General features: G+C 35.1%; 2 pseudogenes; both read left to right on the top strand.

Moving 5' to 3' along the window:
- Positions 1–1,050: 1,050 nt before the first annotated feature.
- Positions 1,051–1,149, top strand: LOC132297736 (small nucleolar RNA R71; annotated as a pseudogene).
- Positions 1,150–22,837: 21,688 nt separating this feature from the next.
- Positions 22,838–22,936, top strand: LOC132297823 (small nucleolar RNA R71; annotated as a pseudogene).
- The last annotated feature ends 304 nt before the right edge of the window (positions 22,937–23,240 follow it).

The following is a 23,240-nucleotide window of genomic DNA, read 5'->3' as shown; positions in this document are numbered from 1 at the left end:
AATGAATGAGGAATAGGATGAGAAACGGGACTGGTGTCAACTTTGGGTTGCACCGGTTCACTCTCTTCATTGGACATACCCACTTGGTTGTCCACAATCTTCCAACTTCTTAAGGTTGTCACCGCATTGACATGCTCTATTGTGTGACCTTCCGACGAGGAATAAGTCTCCACAACACATTGTTGCTTTTGTGGGGCATTCAAAGGCATTTTCCCTTTCTCTCTAGCATTTAAAGTACTAGCTATTTGCCCTACTTAGGCTTCTAGCTTAGCAATGGATTGAGAATGAGAATGAAGCAATTGAGTGTTCGCCTCTAGAGTGCCTAGAGCGGTCAAAACTTTCTCTTCAAAAACAGGACTTCTAGAATTTCCTTGAGAATATGATGGTTGATTAGGAAAATGAGAATTAGAAAATTGATTTCCTTGTGATTGAAATGATGATCTAAAACCTTGGGAACCTTGACTTTGCATCGGAGGTGGAACATACTTCCCTTGGAAACCACCTTGGGGAGGGTTTGAGCCTTCCCCTTGGTTTCTCCAAGAGAAATTTAGGTGATTCCTCCAACTATGACTACAATGATTGCCATAAGGATTGTTCCCTTGATTAACAAAAGCTGCATTGACTTGTTCATGATGCTCACTTTGAACATGTCCATGAGGATAATTGGAAGTAGAATGTAAAACACTTGAACAAGTCATACATGTCTCATTGGATGCATGATGGGAATGGTTAGGGATGGAAGATACTTGATTTGCCGAGTTTTGGTTGATCAAGAATTGATCAAACCTTTGAGATGAGGATTTCATCTCGGCAGCTATTTCATTGGAATGGTCAACTTGATGTAAGCCAACACTCTTCCTTCCACTTGAATTCCTACTATTCTTAGAAGATAAAGTTCGATGCAAAGAATTTTCACTCATGCTGTCATAAAGACACCACACGTCATCCTCATGCCTATCAATGTAAGAGCCACTCATGGAAGCATCAACCATGCCCTTATAATTGTCGGATAAGCTCTCAAAAAAATATTAAACTAATTGCCATTTGGGCATGTCATGATGTGGACACTTCTTAAGCAATTCATTGAATCTTTCCCATGCCTCATGGAACGTTTCCCCATCCCCCTGTGAAAACTCTCGAATTGAGGTTCTCATGGCATTGGTTTTAGAAACCGGATAGTACTTCTTCAAGAACTCTTGTTGCATTTTTGCCCAAGAAGTTATTGAAAAAGGCCTAAGATTGTTAAACCAATATTTTGCCTTGTCTTTAAGGGTGAATGGAAAAAGTTTAAGCCTTAGGACCTCTTCCGGCATGTCCGTGTATCTCACAGTGGAACATACTTCAAGAAACTCATCCAAATGCTATAAGGTTCTTCACTTGGAAGTCCATGATAGTTAGGAAGCATTTGAATGGTTTATGGTTTGATCTCATAGTGGTGTGCTCTAAATAGTGGCAATTGAATGCATGTGGGTGCATTGTATTCATTAGGTACATAGTGATCTCTTAAAGCAAATGGAGGATTAGCAATTGGAGGTGCAACATGGGCACCTTGATTGCCTTGAATAATGGGAGGTTGTGGAGCATAGATTGGCCTTGGCATTCCCAATGGAACTTGACCTTGTTGTTGTGGTGGGTGAATGAATGGCCTCGGCATGCCTAATGGTACTTGCATGTTATCATGATGTACATTGGGGTGGAGGATGCCTTGTTGGTCTATGTAACCAAGGTCCTCCACATGGTCCTCATTATGTCCTTCCATTGATGAAATGGATTGACTAAAACTACCTCTTCCCCTAGGGTTTCGAACAATGGATTCAAGATGAAAATGAAGAGGGACAAGAGTATGTTTCAATGATCTACAACTATGCATGCACAACAAAACACAACAAGCAACAAGTAATAAACAAACATTTCACCTTCGCAACAAATTAACAATCAATAAACTTCCTCCACATACAATGATCCCATACTCCCATGCTATCAACAATATGCTAAAATAATAAAATCGTCTTCACGTGGGCTCACAATTTATCTAAGAATTGAAATACAAGCCTCCACGCGGGCCGATGATTTAACTAGAGATTAAGTTAAGAACGAGCTCACAAAGGGTCCTTTAGCACTTCAATTCAATTTTTAATTTTAACCTTGCAAATTTTTTAGATTTTAGCTTTTTCCTTGCTTTTGCTTAGCTCCGTAAAATGCTCATTTGCTCACCTTCTAGCTCAATGCACCTAGTCAAACAAGAACCAACACAATAAGTAACCAAAATGAAAATGAAAACAAAGTAAAGACACGATCAAAAGAGTACTAATTCCTAATTGATTCCACAAATATGACGTTGCCTTCAATCAATCCCCAGCACCGGTGCCAAAAACTTGGTGTGGTCGTCGTCAACAACCCAAAGTTTATGCAAAAGGTGGTGGTGTTGGACTATGATGAATGTGGCCAAGTTTTACATTTAGAAATTGCCACTACTACCTTTCACTAAAACTATAATTAGGGCGAGTAGGGATCGTCCCAAGGGATTGGTGGGTTATATTAGGTTGTGGAATCGAGACTAGGGTTAGTAGGTCGAGTGATCAAAAGATTGGTTGCTGGTTGAATTACACTAAGATGCAATTTAAACTAAAGTAGACAATTAATTGTAATGGAGAGAAAATAAGAGAGAGATCTTGGGATTTAGAGATCACCACTAAGTATAGCTTTTCTACACCCTAAATGAATGATTAATGAGGGTGAAAACATGCATTGCAACATAATGTGTGTGTGTGTGGTCGTTTCAACAAACATGGATGACAAATTAAGCATATATTGTCTAAGCAACATGGTGGATAGCACAATATATCAAACTAAGCCATTAATCCTTTCTTTAAGCTCACAATCCAAACACATCACAAGTTTAGAGATATAAGCTACTTGCTTTCATAAGCATGGAACATCAAACAACAAGCATGGATTGTCCTCCCATTTAACATCTAAACTACAACTACACTACAATTAAGTTAATGAAATAAAATTAAACTAATTAAACTAAGGGAGAGGAACAATCCATCAAGAAATGAGTATGAACCATCAAATAAACCACAAGAGCATTCTATTAAGCACTATGTCTTGACAATCTCTAGATTTATAGCATTAATACACATAAACATGCATCAATAACACAAGAAATAGAGACAAACACATGAACATCTATTCTAGCATACATAGACATATGGATAGAATGAAATGATCAATTGGAAGTATTAAACCACACAAATCATTGAATAAACAAGATCTACGTATATAAAAGTGTCAAAACATCTATCACAATACAAATCCCCTCAAAAATACATAAATCAATATGTAGAAAGCATGCTTAGGGCTAACTCTAGCCCCAAGAGGATGTCTAACCACTCATGGATGGTGTCCTCCAACCTCCATGGTAGAGATTGCTCCTCTTCTTGGTTAATGGAAGAACTCCAAGCTTGTGTCTCTATCCTCCTCCTTTCTTTTCTTCCTCACCAAGAATATGGAAATTGTGTCTCTAGTGTATGTATCTTCTCTATGTCAAGAATGGCTCATATTCCTTATATAGGTACGTTAAATGTCACCCCCAATGAGTTGGGCTCGTACACCAATATTCCTTCCAATGATTGGATATGAGACAACTTTTAATGAGCTGGAAATTGGATTTTTTTGCACTTTGGGAAGTTCGATCGATCGAACTTGTAGTGAGATCGATCGAACATGGCTGAGATCTATCAAACTTAAGCTGGATCGATCATCTATGGCGGCGCCTTTTTGGATAAAGACAAGTCTGAGATATTTTGAAGATATTTTTAGGAAAGAGACAAATGTGGTAGGTAGGGTGGTACAACTGGATAAGATGGAATCTTTTCGATCGATTGGAAGAAAGTTGGATCGATCGAACTTTGTGGGATCTTTGGATAAGGACAAAAGAGATTGGATCCATCTTAAAATGCTGAGATCAATGAACTTTTGATCGATTGAATGTTTTCTGAGATCGATCGAACTTGCTGAATTTCCACCACTTGCTTCTTTTTGCTCCCACTTTGCTCCTTTCTTTGATTCATTTCAAGATTACTTCAATTATGCTCTTATTTAGCTAAGTTAGCTTATTTTGGGGATAAGTACTTGAAAATGGAAATAATACAAAATCAATCTAAAGCGGGAAAATAAGATAGATAAAGGTTCTAAAATACCTAAGCTTAAGGGGTTTAAATACGCACTTTTCAGCGCTCATTACAAGTATTAGGCAAGTCATTAAATAAAAATTTACATATTCCATTTAATAGTCATATACATGCTTTAATTCAAAAATCCCAAGTCAAGCATAATAAATCTCTATTTATATGCAAATATAAGAATTTAAAAAGTATGTAATAAATATATATCAAGTTCCAATAAATATAAAACCCAAAGAGAATAAACATACAACCACCCCTACCTTAATAGAGAATTGAATCTCTATAATCCCAAGCAACCAAGCTCAAAATGGAAAACAAGTCTAAGGTTTTGAAGAGGAGAGTGAGAGGAAACTTTTACTTTCCAAGGTTAATGGTCTAAGGTGAGTGGAATGAGGCCAAAATAAAGAAATAAGCTATAAACCAAGCTTTTCTCCACTAGTGGCTAGGTTAGGGTTTTGAAGAACAAGTGTAATGAAAAAGATCAAATGAAAATGGTGAGTGGAGGATCTAGTATTCCTCTACTCACTATGTGCTCTTACACTATCTCTCACACACACAAAATGCAAGACTTAATTGTGAGCATACACTTGTCACAAATCCAAGGCTCTTTCCTAGGCTTAATCCTAAGTTTACACTTGTCAACCATCAAAGCCAACAAATGCACCAATCCTAAGCCAACAAGTGGGTGAATCTCCACCCTCTAAATGTCACAAGATTATGCTTCCAAGTCTCCCCACCCAAATGCCAACAAGTGGCTCTATGAAAGTGTAACACTTGTCACACTTTCCAAAAAGATCCTTTTTGAAAATATCTTCCAAATTAAATTGTAAAATCGTCTCTAAGACAAAAAATAATTACTTTGCATAATTACACTAAAACCACAAAAGTCAAGAATATTACCAAAAAGTTATACATCCATACCCTTTAAAAGAAAAATAAGCATTTAGTATGTTTTTCTTACGAAAGTAAAAATGTAGATATCATGAAAATTAAATGTCATAAATGTCTGCAAAATCGGAATTAAATCCGCGCACAAAAAGTGAGGTTATGTAAGGAAAAAAAGATAAACGGAAAAAAAACAAAATAAGAAAAAAACGAAAAAAAGAAATTACCAAAAAAATGAAAAGAAGAAAAATGACCGGTCATTACAAACTCGCTATATTATCCGGGCAACAAAATATTATAGTTAATGTCTTAAACTAGAAATCTGGTGGGGCTTTGGCTAGCCTAGTGATTCGGAAATGGTAAAAAAAATAAAATAGAAGAGAGTATCGGGACCCACATGGTGCGCATATCGGGATGAGTCAAAAATTAAAAAAATGAAAATTTTAGAAAATTCCGGTAAATATGAAGCATTACATTTTCTCTCCACCAATATATCAACTATCACTACCAATATAGAGGCCGAGAGGATCAGAAATGGCGCCACCATGAAATCAATGTTCGTACAAATCTCCTAAGCTTCTCGAAGCATCCCTTTCTGACGGCCATTATAAAACCTACAATCGTAACCCAAAATTGCACCCAAACCCAAAATCGCAAGAGGAACGCGGTGGAAGAATGGAAGAAGGGAGGTGGAACATGGCGGAGGAGCCAGTCAATGGTGTTGCCCTCGGTGCGGTGGCCGAGTTTGTAAATGAGTTGGAAGATTCGGGCGGCGCACTGGGCCGAACTTTGACTCGCCGGCGATGCACTGCATTCCACTTCAGCAGTCGATAGCCGCCGCTAAAGAGGAGGCAAAGACGGTCATGTTCGGTGCCTTGGACAACCTGTTCAGCACCACTTCTATGAAACCCCCAAATCAATCCCCTTTACAAAATGCCAGTGCTCACAAGCCGACCACGCCGAATCGAATGACATTAATTGCACAACCCACCCAACCCAAAATTCACAACCATCACCACCATTCACCACCACTGACCACCGACCACAATTTTAACTCCATCCCCACAAACTATCAGTAGACCAGCATATTGTGTTTTTGCAAATTATTATTATTATTATTTTTTTTTTTTTTTTTGAGAATTTGAAGATCTAGGTTTTATGATGATGATGGGGTGATGGTTATGGCGGTTGAGGTGTGTTGATGTAGCAGCGGCCAACGCTGTATGTGGTGGTGGTGGTGGGTGGTAGCCATGGTGGTGATTTAGGAGAGAAATTGAATAGAGTGAACAATTGGGGAAGAATGGTTTGGAAGTCAATTTGCATAATGTGGAAGGGCAATTTTGTCCTAAATATTTTCAGACTTGCCAAGTACACAATTAATTGTATAGAGTTGTCATATTTGTGAAAAAAAAAAAATTTTTTTCTAAAATTGGTACTTTTCATCCATTCTTTTGGAGTTGGCCGTATTAGTAATATATCCAAGTTAAGGTGTCGTATTTTAAATAATCCATCAAAATTTTAAAATGTAGAATACATATATGGCGTTGATTCAGCTAATATAAATCAATTGAAGTAAACAATTATAGAATTTTAATTAATTCATCATTTCTGTACTAAAGTTACATAAGTTAGAAGATTAAGCTATTTGAATCTAAAAAAGAATATATTATATCATGCATGATGTATATTATTATCCTTTTTGTCATTATAGTTATGTTTTGTTCATTATATATTATGGCATGTGTTTAATGTCAAAATTTTAAAGAAATAGAGGTTCAACACTTTGATATATTTTCATAATATATATATATATATTGAACTCGGGGTATTGGAGGCTTCACCCTGACTAATCTCCGAAGGTCTAGAAAGGGCACCTCCTCACCTCGGGTCAAGTAAGTCGTTGTGTATGGCAACAGAGGCGTGGTTCCAAGTTTTTGTAAGCTCATAGTAGAAATTCAACCCCAGACTTTTGTGCTAGTAAGTAACCAAGCCCAATAACTTTACCATTAGACCAACCCCTTGAGATTTATTTTATATATTGATAATGTTGCTTCTAAGACCTGTCTCGCATATGTTTTATATATATAAGAATAGAAATATGGAATGTATTGATCGAATGTTAAGATGTGTTGAAGTGTCTGATAAATGTCGATTAAATTAATGTTTAAATTAATAAAATATTATTTTAAATTATTGACTAGTTCAGAAAGTGTGTGAGATATCTTGCACACGCAAATACTCCTTTCGTTTAAGCCAACGTTTTTCACATTGGGTTTGACATGTTCCAATGAAGACAATGCAATCATGAAACACATGTTGATAAATCCAAGTGGCTGCATATAAGTGGAAGATGATCATTATCAACTAAACCATATCTTCCTTTCGGAGGTCATCATCAATATTGTCCAATCTACCATGAAAGTACGATGCTTTCCAACTGATAACCGGGGTCCGGGACTTTTGTCCCACCTAATTCACGAGATTTATGTAAAGCAATTCCGCTATATAAATTGGGTAAACAATCGTGGTCTCTAAAGAATTAATTGCACTTGAGATGATTCTAACCTAAGACTTAATATCTCATGAAGTACTAAATCTCAGGGCTTCATTGCTGAAGCCAACCCCTTAAGGTTATATGTGACGACTTATGTAAGGGATGTAAAAGGTATCCAACAAACTATCACATTGTACAATTTCATACATATTGCTTGGATAAGAAAAATGTGAAGTGCTTGTATGTGGTGGTGTCATCTCCAAATGATATGAGGTCTTTTGGGATAAAATTGAAGAATAAAATCGTGCGAGTTCGGGTCTTCTAAATAAGGAAAAGGTGTAGGTTCCATCATGTGATCATAAAATAAAATATTTAATTTTCAATTATCATTTTTTTATTAAATTTTTTTTCTAAGTTCCTTAAAAATGGGTTACAAATTAAAATCACCCTTTTCCCCCTCCCATTTAATTTCTTCTCATTCATCTTTACATGAGGATCATAATTTATAATGAATATTTGTGGGCAAATATTTACCTAAAAAAATAAAAAAATCTACTAATTGAATAATTTATATTCCAGTATCTCAATTTAAGTGTCACTTATGAAAAGTAATAATTTTTAAAGGGACATGTGAGACATATATTGTCTGTTTAAAAAATTACTAACTTGTACTTTTAAGTTTTGAATATTCAAGTTTAAAATTTTAAACTCAAAGAACATATATGAAAAAATATGAAATATATTATTTAAAAAAAAAATAGTAAACACTTATTTTAAGACGGGGACCAAAAAAAAAAAAAAAAAAAAAACAACCGTGATACTTGTTAGACTAAAGTGATGTTAAATGGTGAATATTAATGCCACCAAGCACATAAAAACAAAAAGAGATATGGAATCATTTCATTTTGACAACTTCCATTTTTTAATATTGCTTTTCTACCAACTTTGATATTTCTTTCTTTTTCATTTTAGTGCTCATAATACGTTGTGAAAGCGGAATGAAACAAGTTGTTGACTTCCCCAAGATTTCAATATGGTGTGTTGTTGTCTTCTTTTCTTTCTTCGTTTTTTACTAGTGACATTTTGTTATTCATATTTAGCTATTATTGATGTACCTATACTTGTGTACCAAAGTTTCAAATCTCCAAATGCATTGTGGGGGTGAGGAATTAAGCGTGTCACCCACTTTTCTGATGGGCATGGATGTCTATTATAAATAAAAATTCAATTATAAAAAAAATTTATTTTTAAATATTCGAAAACAGTTATAATAGGATTCTATTTTATGAAAATTTAATTATAAACTGAAAACAATAATAATTTTCTGAAAAGAGTTTTATCTTTTCAGAATTTTTAGACAAAATTTTTTGACTGACAAATCAAGCAGGTCCTAAATACCTTGAAACTCATTCCAAATAGAAATAGTTAGATGATCTTGGATAATAAACCATTCCATCTTATGGTCAGTCTCTTTATAATATCTTATTAAACTATAGTGTGTTCACTTTTTTTTAGTTAGAGAGTTTTGATTAAATACGATTCAAAACTATATAATAATTTTTAGAGAGACATATCCAAAACTCCCCCACTTGCTTTATTTTTTTACTAACTGCTCTACGTACCTTATTAGATTCCTAAAATAAAGTGCTTTCTTTCTTCCATTTTCTTAGAACCCAAGCAAAGCATTAATATATCAATTGTCTCCATACACGTACAGTACTATGGTTTCAAGCCGCATGCCTTAAGCGTCACTCTACTTCAACTTGACACAAAATTTCAAATAAACTATCGGTTTAAAATTGATAACATGAACGTTAACAATGAAGTGAATACACGTATTCTATTTTGAACTTGGTCACTTCGATTGATATATTTTGAACTCAATGACTTCTATTGATATATGTTAACAAGTACATGTTTTGACCTTCGATTGGTTCGAGAAAAAGGCTTCCATATATAGTTCCATGCCCCGACAGTTTTCACCCATCTTTCTTCCATCGGCTGTTCATGCACGAAGGGCACGTGCTCATCAAGCAGTCCGCGTTAACTACATGCATAGTATATACAAACATACATATATGTAAACTTAGATATATATGTGTGTGTGTTTCTATAAAGATTTTTTCTTATAGACCTTACATATTTTTGCCAGGTATGAAGATTTTCTTATCCATTTATCGTAAGCAATCAGTGAAGATAGTCCACAAAGACTGGTACACAGCCAAGGTTTGCACTCGTGTGGTCCTTTCTGGTTCCCCCGACTAATATATATATATATACACACGCATCAGAGAGAGAGAGATTCCTATATTACCACTCTAGACAAATAATATTATAAATTAAAGGGACAAATTGTAAGATATTTTTTTTATATTTGTGACCTACATGATTTGGACACGTGATTTATTTTTATTATTTGGGAGTTAAATAAAATTGATATCAAATTAATATTATATTATTTGATCAACTTATAAATTATCTTTTTGATAATTAATTATTGAGGAAGTGTTTTCATATTTATTACTTACTTTGATGGAAAGTGAAATTAAAATTACTAAAAAAAAAAATGGTCTTTTCTTTACTTTTATAAAAGTGCATATTCTCATCAGTTATGTATGCTAATGAAAACGTCACTTATAATATTTATGTGTGCAAAAGGTTAAAAGAGAGAAATCGGTTTCCACATTTTGGCTATTGCAATTTATCACGTTGTTCATTCCGTAGAAAGGATCTCGACGTTTGTCTTGATATTTACGATATTTGCAATTACAGATCGAGATATTTATATTTAATTATATTTATTTATGTATTATAGGAATGTGAGAATAATGAAGTTCTAAGATTATGGGATTCATATTTATTTATGATGAATAATTTTCACGAATAATTATAGTTTATATGTGGTATCAGAACTTACGGTTTATGAACTCATTATTTTTCATTAATGTTACATAAGTTTAAATTAAAATTAAATAATTTAATTTGTTGGATTTGACTTATATATAGACATGTACGTATGCGTTTTTATTTGGTCTTATGGAACTGTTTGTGCGTGTGTGTGATTTTGATCAATTTGTGTGCAACAACAGTTAATTTTGGTGTGCGTGCTTGGATTTCCAAATCTGATTGAATTATTTTTTCGTATAAGTTGTTTGGGTGCTCATAGTGACAAGTGTTATGATCAAATTGAGATCATTGTTATTAGTGTTATTATTTTAATGGAATCTTAAAACAATCATTCAATTGGTACTTATGGTCACATAACTGTAGTAATTACTTATACAAGTATACACATATGTATAATAAGACAAACAATATGCCAATTCATGTGTTTGCCTTTTTATTTCCTTGCATGATAGGAATAGCAATTTAATTTGAAAACTGTTAGTAGCTATTCCTTTTGTTACTGTTTTCATGAAATCAATTTGCATATCAATTATTATAATTATATTTTATTAATTATTTAAAAAAATAATAAATTATTAAATAAATAAAGTATGTGTATTTATTTATTTTATTAAAGAAATTTAAATTTTTAGAATAATGTATGAATCTAGAAATGTAATTTAATCTTATTGGACATGTAAATGACTTATTATTTTATATCCAAACATACATACATATTGAAGAATCAATTTTAAATTGATTCAATTATGATCTTCAAGTTCGAAAATAAAAATAATATGTTTTATAATATATATAAAGTAAAATGATATTTTTATTAAATTTTTGGACTATTAATTTTCTGGGATCGAACCTACCTAAATTTGGATCGATCAATATGAGTATATGTGTATAATGTTAAATGAGTAAATTAAAGATGAATCAATCACTATCTAATTTAAAATTCATATTATGTAAGGGTTAGTAGCTATCAAAGTAGCATAACCATACTGATTGATGAATATTAATTTTAGTAGTAAATATAATTAAAGATGAATTAATTATTAGCTAATTTAATATTCATATTACGTAAAGATTAGTAGCTACCAAAGTGGCATAACCATAATGGTTGTTGGATATTAATTTTAGTAATAGACATAATTGCAATATTCCATGAATTATGATACTTATGATTTTTTATGGTATTCATGAATATTGACTTTATTTAATTATGAGAAATAATTCTCCAAAGGGAATTGATTTTCAAGTGATTAAATGAAAACTAAGGAATTGTATAATTAGGTAAATATAAGGTATCTAAAGGTAACTTATCTGTTTAATTAAATAATACATCACCAATAAAGGTATACATATAAATACAAATAAGCATCATTATTAGTATTTTATAATTGTCACCCAAAGGGGTATTATAGTTATACATTGTATTTATATTTTAAGTTATATATACGTGTTATAAACTCAAAGTATTATTATTGTAAGCATTTTATCTTATTATATTTATTTTATTACATCCCTTAATTCGCATGCTACAACTGTTCTGCTTCTCAATAGGACTAACTTCTTATAATGGAATGAGTAAATTAAGTTTAAAATTTAGGAAAGAACGAACAAGTTAAGTATTATGGTTATGCGAATTATTATTCCCCATAGTGATAGTGCTAAGGAATATTTGACTAAAAGAATGTTTTCATATTGTAGATAAATATCTAAAATGAAAATTATTGATTAATATCACTACTATGCATTTTTGTTGGTACTCGTATCATGTGAACATATTTTTGAGATGATTAATCGTGCTACAAAATTTGAGAACCTTATGGATGATTGTAAATGAGAATTTTCTTATTCAATTTATTCTCAATTTTTTATCTACTTAATATGGGTCATTTTGAATTAACGCCATTAATACAAGTGAAAAGTGAATTAATTGACCATTATGTTAATTTAATTAGGAGTAGACAAGGCTTAAGTAGTAAGGTAATCATTATATTCATCTGATGACTCAAGAAGGTAGAAAGAAATTTGGAAATAAGTCTGAAAAGGCATTAAGTGGGTAACACAAAAAAATAAATAAAAGACTTTGGTCAATCTATTAAAAGGGGTAACACAAAAAAATAAATAAAAGACTTTGGTCAATCTATTAAAAGAAAGGAATGTAATAATGCAAAAGTGTCATTTACGTATTTAACACTTTTAGAAAGATTACATGAAATATAAAAAATGATTCGAAAAGAAAGGTAAGTCTTTTGACTTTTGTATATTTCGAATCACTTATTGATATTCCTTCTAATACATGATAGGTTGACTTAAGTACTAATGTTTATCTTTCTAATAGATGCAAGGATTTCTTACGGCCTAAACCACAAATTCAAATAAGAATTTCTTATTTATGAGAATTGGGAAAAAGTTTTGTTAAAACCATTAAGACATTTTGCGTAGTCTTAGACAATAAATTTTATTTAAATTGTTTTAAATTCTTTATATTTCTTCAATTTCCCATTAATGGGTTTTCCTTTAAATTTGATCATGATGTTTATTGAAGAAATTCTAATTTGTGAGTTATGGTATTTTTTTGATAATTTCTTGAAATTCAAACTTAATAGTTTATTTATTAAAATTCTTTTGACCTTGCATCATAATATTAGAATTACGCATAACTCAATTAATGAAATTCATTTATCTTGAGACATAAAATACTGGATAATATTCAGTGAAACGTTAAGAAAATTAGTAAAGGATGTGATTCTTCTGTATCTAAACTTTACTGATTTTGGGGTGTGTGTAGATTGTATTAAGGATAAACAAACCAAACACATAAAGAAATGAGTTACAATAAGTACAGTGCTTCTTGAAATTATTCATACAGACATTTGTAAACCTTCTGATGTTCTATCATTTGGTGGAGAAAAAATATTTTATCACCTTTATAGTTGATTTTTCACGTTATGGATATATCTATTTGTTGCATAAAAAATCTCAAGTAGTGGGTATTCTTGAAGTATACATAAATGAGATTGAAAAATAACTAGATAGAAAAGTGAAAATCATAAGGTTATATAGAGGTGGTGAATATTATGGAAAGTATGATGAAACGAGTTGATACTCTAATTGTTTGCAATACTCCTTGAAATGTATGGCAATTGTGCTCAATACACTATATTAGGCATGCCACAGCAGAAGCGTGTAGCTGAAAGGCGTAATCATACTCTTATGAATATGGTTAGCAGTATGTTTAAGTAATTTCCTGTTACCCATAATCTAAAGGGTACATATTTTAGTGCCCTAAACATAGTACGAGAATTGTTGAAACCTGGTGTGTCGTCAACCCAATCTAAAGTTTGTGCACCAAAAGATAGTGGTGTAGGGCTATGATGAATGTGGCCACGTTTTACATTTAGAAATTGCCACTACTACCTTTCACTAAAAATATAGTTAGGGCGAGTAGGGATCGTCCCAAGGGATTGGTGGGTTATATTAAGTTGTGGAATCGAGATTAGGGTTAGTAGGATGAGTAATCAAAAGATTGGTTGGTGGTTAAATTATACTAAGATACAATTTAAACTAAAGTAGGCAATTAAATGTAATGGAGAGAAAATAAGAGAGAGATCTTAGGGTTTAGAGGTCACCACTAAGCATAATTTTTCTACACCCTTAATGAATGATTAACGAGCGGGGAAACATGTATTGCAACATAGTGTGTATGTGTGGTTGTTTAAAGAAGCATGAATGACAAATTAAGCATATATTGTCTAAGCAACATGGTGGATAGCACAATATATATATCAAACTAAACCATTAATCTTTTCTTTAAGCTCACAATCCAAACACATCACAAGGTTAGAGATATATGCTACTTGCTTTCATAAGTATGGAACATCAAACAACAAGTATGGATTGTCCTCCCATTTAACATCTAAACTACAATTACACTACAATTAAACTAATGACATGAAATTAAACTAATTAAACTAACGGAGAGGCACAATCCATCAAGAAATGAGTATGAACCATCAAATAAACCACAAGAGCATTCTATTAAGCACTATATCTTGACAATCTCTAGATCTATAGCATTAATATACATAGACATGCATCAATAACACAAGAAATAGAGATAAACACATGAACATCTATTCTAGCATACATAGACATATGGATAGAATGAAATTATCAATTGGAAGCATTAAACCACACAAATCATTGAATAAACAAGATCTATATATATAAAAGTGTCAAAACATGTATCACAATACAAATTCCCTAAAAAATACATAAATCAAGATGTAGAAAGCATGCTTAGGGCTAACTCTAGCCCCAAGAGGATGTCTAGCCACTCATGGATGGTGTCCTCCAACCCTCAAGGGCTAACTCCATGGTAGAAATTGCTCCTCTTCTTGGTTAATGGAAGAACTCCAAGCTTGTGTCTCTAGCTTCCTTTTTTCTTTTCTTCCTCACTAAGAATATGAAAATTGTGTCTCTATCTACTCTCAAGTATATGCTCTCAAGAATGGCTCATATTCCTTATATAGGTAGGTTAAATATCACCCTAAATGAGCTGGGCTCATACACTAATATTCCTTCCAATGATTGGATATGAGATAACTTTTAATGAGCTGGAAATTGGATTTTCTCGGGCTTTGGGAAGTTCGATCGATCGAACTTGTGGCAAGATCGATCGAACATGGCTGAGATCTATCGAATTTAAGCTGAATCGATCCTCTATGGCGGCGCCTTTTTGGATAAAAATAAATCTGAGACATTTTGGAGATATTTTTGGGAAAGAGACAAGTGTGGTAGGTAGGGTGGTACAAGTGGATAAGATGGAATCTTTTTAATCGATTGAAAGAAATTTGGATCGATTGAACTTTGTGGGATCTTTGGATAAGGACAAGAGAGCTTGGATCCATCTTAGAATGCTGAGATCGATGAACTTTCGATCGATCGAATATTTTATGAGATCGATCAAACTTGCTGAATTTCCACCACTTGCTTCATTTTGCTCCTTTCTTTGATTTATCTCAAAGTTGTTTCAATTATGCTCTTATTTAGCTGAGTTAGCTTATTTTGGGGATTAGTACCTGAAAATAGAAATAATACAAAATCAATCTAAAGCGGGAAAATAAGATAGATAAAGGTCCTAAAATACCTAAGCTTAAGGGGTTTAAATGCGCACTTTTTAACGCTCATCACACCCCCAAACTTAAATATTGCTAGTCCCTAGCAATGAACTAGAAAGTAAAGGAATCAAATGAACAACTATACAACTATGAACTAGAAAGTAATAAATGGATAACGCCACTTTCGTAGGAAACACGATTACATTTAGCATATGCAACAAGCCTTTTGAACCCCTAGTGGATAAGTGAAGTCTCGTGAGGGTTTCCAGAAATGATACCCACAAACATTAAGCTCATTCTTTCTAAAGAGGCACCAATATTACAAACAAGCATTGGGAGAAAACTACTTCAAGTATGTAATTTTTCAACCCTTTCCAAGTAATTTCCCAAAATTTCAACATCAAGCAAGCAAGTATGGTCCTCCACACATTAAGAAAATGATTATAAAAATCAAAACAATTCTAGAATCCTTTTTGAGTGGACCGGCATCAAGTATATTACTATCTTAGCTAACTAAAGAAATGATCACATCCTTACCCTCAAACTAGCACACAAATCTAGTACCGATCATCAAGACAAAGAGTTGACCTTTTATTAAAACTTTATTGTTCTAGGTGCGCTTATTTTTTTCACTCGATTTTTTTTTTTTTTTTTTTTTTTTTTTTTTTTTTTAGGATCAAAGATAGAAGCATGGTACAATGTGTTGATCTATTAAGCTTTCTAGCGATCCATGAGGTCGAGCGTTAGGTCAATAACTCCCAAACCAGATGGCTTTAGGGCACTAAGTGTTCGAACACTCCTAAGGACTTACAAACTCAAATCAACTAGGCTACAAATCGAAATAACCTCCATCTAATCATTTCTCACTTCTCACCTTTTAGGAAAAGTCCTCACTTTTTATTACTTTTGCAACTTCTTCTTCTTCTTCTTCTTTTTTTTTTTTTTTTTTTAAACAAGTTCAATTATTAACCTAGAGTTCGGGTCCTCCACCTTTCGGCGCAAGAAGTTCAGTGCTTGATGAGGCTAGAATCCCAGCTACTTAGTGAAAAGGGGTTGTAATCCACCTTTATCAAGAATGAAAACTTTCAATGCACTACTAGCTCAATTGGGATATAACCAATTCAATAATCAACAAAGCATGTACCCCACAAATGAATGCTAGTGTACGCCTATGCTAGTGTAAAATACTAGAGTGAATCTCAAAACAATCACAAAATCAGGATAATGTAGACCACAAGTGCAAGCATGATATCAATCTTTCGAAAAATTTACTCCTAAATGGCATCCACAAGGCATACAAGGAGTATTGGACTCTCAAGTCAAGAAATTTTAAATTTTAAGCAATATAGTCCTCAAAAGATCAAAATCATAACTAGTTATGGACCAATCATAGAAAATTCCTCAAATACACAAGTCATGCTAAATTTTTTGAATTAAGAGTAAGTACTGCAATTAACACCATTACCCCCAAACTTAAATGGCACAGTGTCCTCAATGTGCGAAGAGAACAAAAGGAAAGAGTATACCAGTGCAACTATAGCAAAGAATAGCCGGAACAGAAGTATCCAAAGTAGGAGGCATAGCCCCCCCAAACTTGGGATTGACTGTGGTCCTGAAAATTTGGCACTTGGATAAAACTCATCAGATAACAAAAAGGATAATAACAGTGCACAGTGGACATGCAAGTGTAAATGGGATAGCAACTGAAAATAGAGAGAGGTATAAGAGTGGTCCTGAAAATTTTGGGCAGTACTCTCTCACTAAAGTCACTGGGATGCAACTAATGGAGTCAGTCACAGACAGATATATCAATAAAAGAATATGATATCCAAAAGATCATGGATAAAATAGAAAAATAGAATGTAGTACAATATATCCAGTGAGATATCAAGGCCAACATACTGGCCGCAAAAATAATATAGCAGTATCAAAAATATGCAGATATCACAGATATATAAGAGGACTAAGAAGAATAGAAAGATCAAGGGGAGAAGGAAGGACGGGCAGGGCGTGATCCGCGTATGTCTCTGGATAGGTCTCGTAACGCAGCCATGACATCTATACGAAATGAAGTAATGTCAGCTCGGATAGAGACAGTGTCTGCTCGGATAGAGACTACGGCATCCTCCAAAGCCTGGATGCGCTCTCCAAAGCTGGGTGTCTTTGCTACAGCCTCAGGTACCGCTGGGTCAGGAAAATGATGTGCATCCTGAGCCTGCTCCTCACCATGAACGGGCAACCCAGCCGGAGAGTGATGCTCCGGGTCCTCTACGGGCTGCTCCAAGTCAATATCCAAGTGCATAGCAGCCGGATCGACTGGTATATCGTCTACCGCCTGCTCTGCTGCTGTTGCCACTGCCTGCTCCAACTCCTCTCTCTCTAGCTCCTCAGTTGCCTCTATAGCGTCGTCCTGTAGACTCTTGATAAGACCCTTGTAGCTCTTATCCCAATCCTTCTTCTTGAATGAGCAGGCTCCAGACTCAGTACGCTCCCGTGGCTAGAAGGGATAGCGTTAGTCTCTCAGAATCTGTGTGATGAGATGGCCGAATGGGAGATACTTAGCCCTTTTGGGCTTGGCCTTGCTGATATGGTTAACATACAGCTTCATCATAACGCTCCAGGTGAGTACAGGAATGGATATCCAGTGCCCTGTATAGAAGGCGTATAAAGCTGTCAGAAAGTCGTCGCACCTCTGTATCTTGTGGCTAGCGATGAAAACATTTCAGTATAGCACCGAATCGAAGAACCACAGGTCGTCTGGCAGATAAGTTCGGGTGGCGAAAGTCTCGCCACCGGCATAGTGACCTGTGAGTGCAACGGCCATGTCTGCATATGAGGGCCTCCATAGAGTAGGATAGGTATCCTGGAGATCGGGAGGGCAGACTTATGGACAACAGCAAGATCTGGAAAGAGTATCCACCGTGATACTGATAGGGTGGCCATCAATGGTAGTCCGTAGCTCCGCCAGGTTACTTGGGGCAGGTCGGAGGTTCTGGAAGAACATCCGGACCAACCTCAGGTACAATGGGTATGTGACAGGGGCTAGTATGGCTGAGATGCCCCTCCGGTCTATATCGTCATATGCTGTTCTAGTAAGAACAGATCGGGAGAAGTAGTCTATGTCAAAGACTGACTCATGCACCACTCGAAGGCGTGAGTATCTCGGCAATAGCCGGTCTAAATCCTGGGCTGGCTGAGCTGGTGGTGGTGATGGAGATGGTATGTGCTCAGCCTCAGCGTCAGCTTGTGAAGAAGATGCCTCAACCAAAGACTATAGTCTACTATCGAATGGAGACTGAGGTGGAGTGGGCTCTGCTGGCTCCTCCTGAAAATAAGAGGGCTCTAGCTCGGACTCATGAATGGGGTCTTGGGCATGAGATGGACCTGCCTCGTCGTCCAATCTCCGCCTGTCCCTGCGGTGATAATGTCCACGGGTAACAGTCTTTACCCTAGCCATGGCTTGCAAAATAAAAGGAAAACTTGCAAAAAGGAAGTCAGTGCCGATATAAAGAATTAAAGCACAGTTGATAAAATCATGTATATCAAATAAGATAGATAAAATAGATAAGGAACATGAATCTATGCAAATGACAAGGAACGAGTGACATGATGTGAAGCATGCTAGACAGTATAAGTATGGAATGCATCCAATGTGGAATACACAGGCATTGGGCATGTATGAGATAGCATGAAACACAAGAGATGGTGTGTGAAATGTGTGATGCATATCTGTGAAGTTCGATCGATCACAAAAATGTGAGACCAATGCAAGTTCGATCAATCGGGAAAAAGTGAGATCGATTTGTTACAAATCGATCTGAGAAAAAGTTTGATTGATTGAACTGTGAGGTGAAACTCGAAAGTCATAGATCTGTGACGTGGATGGCACGGGGGCCTCACAAATAAGCTTGTGGGCCCCTCTACACAACAAATCAACATAATTGGTCACTTTCTATGGCCCGTGACCCCCAAAATCGAAATTAAAATTAAAAAAAAAATACAAAACCTATATATACATATATACACATAGCTTCAAGCTTCATCAATGGCAAGATTCATCTTCAAAACACCTTAGATCTAACATTTAAACCATGGATTCATGAAATTAGAGCTTGAAATCAAAAGAGGGGGGTTCAAATCTTACCTCAAATCGAGAGATGAGATAAGATAAAGATGAGATTTGAGATCCGAGATGAAGTGGAGAGATTCGAGGTGAGATGGAGTCGCCGGAGGGTTCGCCAGAGGTGGGGAGGTAAGTTACAGCGGCGAGGGACGAAGGAGAGGGTGTTAGATCGATTTGTGGTATCGATCTAACAACCCTAGATTTGATTTTTAAAAATATTCCGTTACCAGTTCGATTGATCAAACTGAAATCTCAGATCGATCGAACAGTGATCGATCTCTCCTCACTAAAAGACAAATTGTTTTTGAAGTTTTGAATATATATATATATATATATACAAAATAAAATATATATATATATAATTTGTTATTTTAAATTTAAAATTCAAAACAAAAATAATCAAACTTAAAACAAAATAGTAATTCAAAGAACAGAGATCGATCTTTCCAAGATCGATCGAAGAATGACTCCGATCGATCGAACATGCAAAAACCTGCAGACATGTTTGATCGATGGGACAGAGAGCTTTTTGATGCAGGTTCAAAAAATTTCTAAGTGTTGAGACTGCAGATCGATCCAAGATGAAGTTGGATCGATTGAAGAACTAAAGATCGATCTAGGAACAAGTTCAAACGATGCGACAGAGAGCTGAAATATGCAGGTTTTCTTCGAACGATTGGACAGAGAGGTGATTGGATGCAGGTGGATGCAGGTGGATGCAGGTATGGAGTTTGATCGATCAAACCTCCTTGGAGATCGATCAAACTTATGTAAAATGCTTATTTCCAACATGAAAGTGCATGCAATCCTAATCACAGTTCCTAGCAATGTAAATGAACCTAAAACAAATATCTAGACTTCGCAAGAAATGAAATTTAAAATAGAAATGAGGGAGGAATAGGGTTGTGACACCCTACAAAATGTACTAGTCTTTAACGTTTCTAGCAAGACGTTGGACTCTTTTAGCCCGAGTCAAACATCTTATACTGCATCCCCTACTTGATGGGGCGATAAATGTTTTGAACTCCACCCAATAAATGGTTTCCTAGAGAACTTGTTAGATTGGGCTCAAAAGAAATTTTTGGTTCTTGGTCCATGATCCTTGGGCTTCAATACCTTTTCAAAACAAGGTTTTGAAACAACTTTCTTAGAATTCAAGGTTGAAGATGGACATTTTGGATTTTTGGTTTCACACAAATACTATTCCTTCACATTCAAGGTTATGATATTTCTCTACAACATTCACTTCTTCATGCTTGTCAAATGAATTGGGGGTCGGATTGAAGATATTCAACTTCACCTTCATGTGGCCAAATGATATCTTCATTATCCCCGTCCTACAATTAATGTTGGCATTCGCGGTTGCCAAGAGTGGACGACCAAGGATAACGGGAATTTGGCTCTTAAGATTTAGGACTGGTTCCGTGTCAATGACAACAAAATCAACGGGGAAGAAAATTTATCAATCTTAATCAATACGTCCTCAATGATAGCCCTAGGCTTTTTGATGGATCGGTCGGCAAGTTGCAAAACCACCGACGTCGGTTTCAAGTCTCTAAAGCCTAATTTGACATATACCGAGTATAGAAGAAGATTAACACTTGCTCCTAAGTCAAGAAGAGCCCGATTAATGATATGATCTCCAATGATGCATGAAGTGGTAGGTGAACCAGGGTCCTTAAACTTCAGAAGAGTGTTATGCTGCAAAATTAAGCTTACTTGCTCGGTTAAGACCACTTTCCTAGGTGCTCGACTTTTGTTCTTCATTTTTTGGGTGCATAAGTCTTTCAAGAACTTGGCATAAGCCGAAATTTGCTTGATTGCATCCAAAAGTAGAAGATTGACTTTCACTTGCCTAAACACATCCATAATTTCATTTGTTTTGGCCTTTTGCTTGTCAATTGAAATGGATCCTTTTAAGACATCCGGAAATGGAGCTCTTGGCTCAAAAACCTTTTCAGAAATTTTCTTTGAAGTCTCTTCAACACAAGAAGTTTTGAAATCATTTGGCAAATTTTTCTTTTCAAAATCACTTTTTAAATCACTTTTCAAGATATTCTCATTTGAAAGATCATGCATATGCAATGAATGAGGAATAAGATGTAAAACGAGACGGGTGTCAACTTGTGGTTGTATCGGTTCACTCTCTTCATTGGACATACCCACTTGGTTGTCCACAATCTTCCTACTTCTCAAGGTAGTCACCGCGTTGACATGCTCTATTGTGTGACCTTCCGATGAGGAATGAGTCTCCATAACACATTGTTTCTTTTGTGGGGCATTCAAAGGCATTTTCCCTTTCTCTCTAGCATTTAAAGTACGAGCTATTTGCCCTACTTGGGTTTCTAACTTAGCAATGGATTGAGAATGAGAATGAAGTAATTGAGTGTTCGCCTCTAGAGTGCCTAGAGCAGTCAAAACTTTCTCTTCAAAAACAGGACTCCTAAAATTTCCTTGAGAATATGATGGTTTATTAGGAAAATGAGAATTAGAAAATTGATTTCCTTGTGATTGAAATGATGATCTAAAACCTTGGCTTTGCATCGGAGGTGGAACATACTTCCCTTGGAAACCACCTTGGGGAGGGTTTGAGCCTTCCCCTTGGTTTCTCCAAGAGAAATTTGGGTGATTCCTCCTACTAGGATTATAATGATTGCCATAAGGATTGTTCCCTTGATTAACAAAAGTTGCATTGGCTTGTTCATGATGCTCATTTTGCACATGTCCATGAGGACAATTGGAAGTAGAATGTAAAACACTTGAACAAGTCATACATGTCTCATTGGATGCATGATGGGAATGGTTAGGGACGGAAGATACTTGATTTGCCGAGTTTTGGTTGATCAAGAATTGATTGAACCTTTGAGATAAGGACTTCATCTCGGCGGCTATTTCATTGGAATGGTCGACTTGATGTAAGCCAACACTCTTCCTTCCACTTGAATTCCTACTATTCTTAGAAGATAAAGTTCGATGCAAAGAATTTTCACTCATGATCTCATAAAGACGCCATACGTCATCCTCATGCCAATCAATGTAAGAGCCACCCATGGAAGTATCAACCATGCCCTTATAATTATCCGATAAGCTCTCAAAGAAATATTGAACTAATTGCCATTTGGGCATGTCATGATGTGGACACATCCTAAGCAATTCATTGAATCTTTCCCATGCCTCATGGAACATTTCCCCATCCCCGTGTGAAAACCCTCGAATTGAGGTTCTCATGGCATTGGTCTTAGAAATCGGATAGTACTTCTTCAATAACTCTTGTTGCATTTCTACCCAAGAAGTTATTGAAAAAGGTCTAAGATTGTTAAACCAATATTTTGCCTTGTCTTTAAAGGTGAATGGAAAAAGTTTAAGCCTTAAGACCTCTTTCGGCATGTCCGTGTATCTCACGATGGAACATACTTCAAGAAACTCATCCAAATGCTTGTAAGGTTCTTCACTTGGAAGTCCATGATAGTTAGGAAGCATTTGAATGGTTTGTGGTTTGATCTCATAGTGGTGTGCCCTAAATGGTG

This window comes from Cornus florida, unplaced genomic scaffold (assembly GCF_030987335.1).
Source record: "Cornus florida cultivar Cherokee Brave unplaced genomic scaffold, ASM3098733v1 CherokeeBrave_3.0.0_Hap2_Chr02, whole genome shotgun sequence".
NCBI classification, from domain to species: domain Eukaryota; kingdom Viridiplantae; phylum Streptophyta; class Magnoliopsida; order Cornales; family Cornaceae; genus Cornus; species Cornus florida.
Note: the sequence above shows the minus strand (reverse complement) of the source record. Positions and strands in the feature narration are given on the sequence as shown.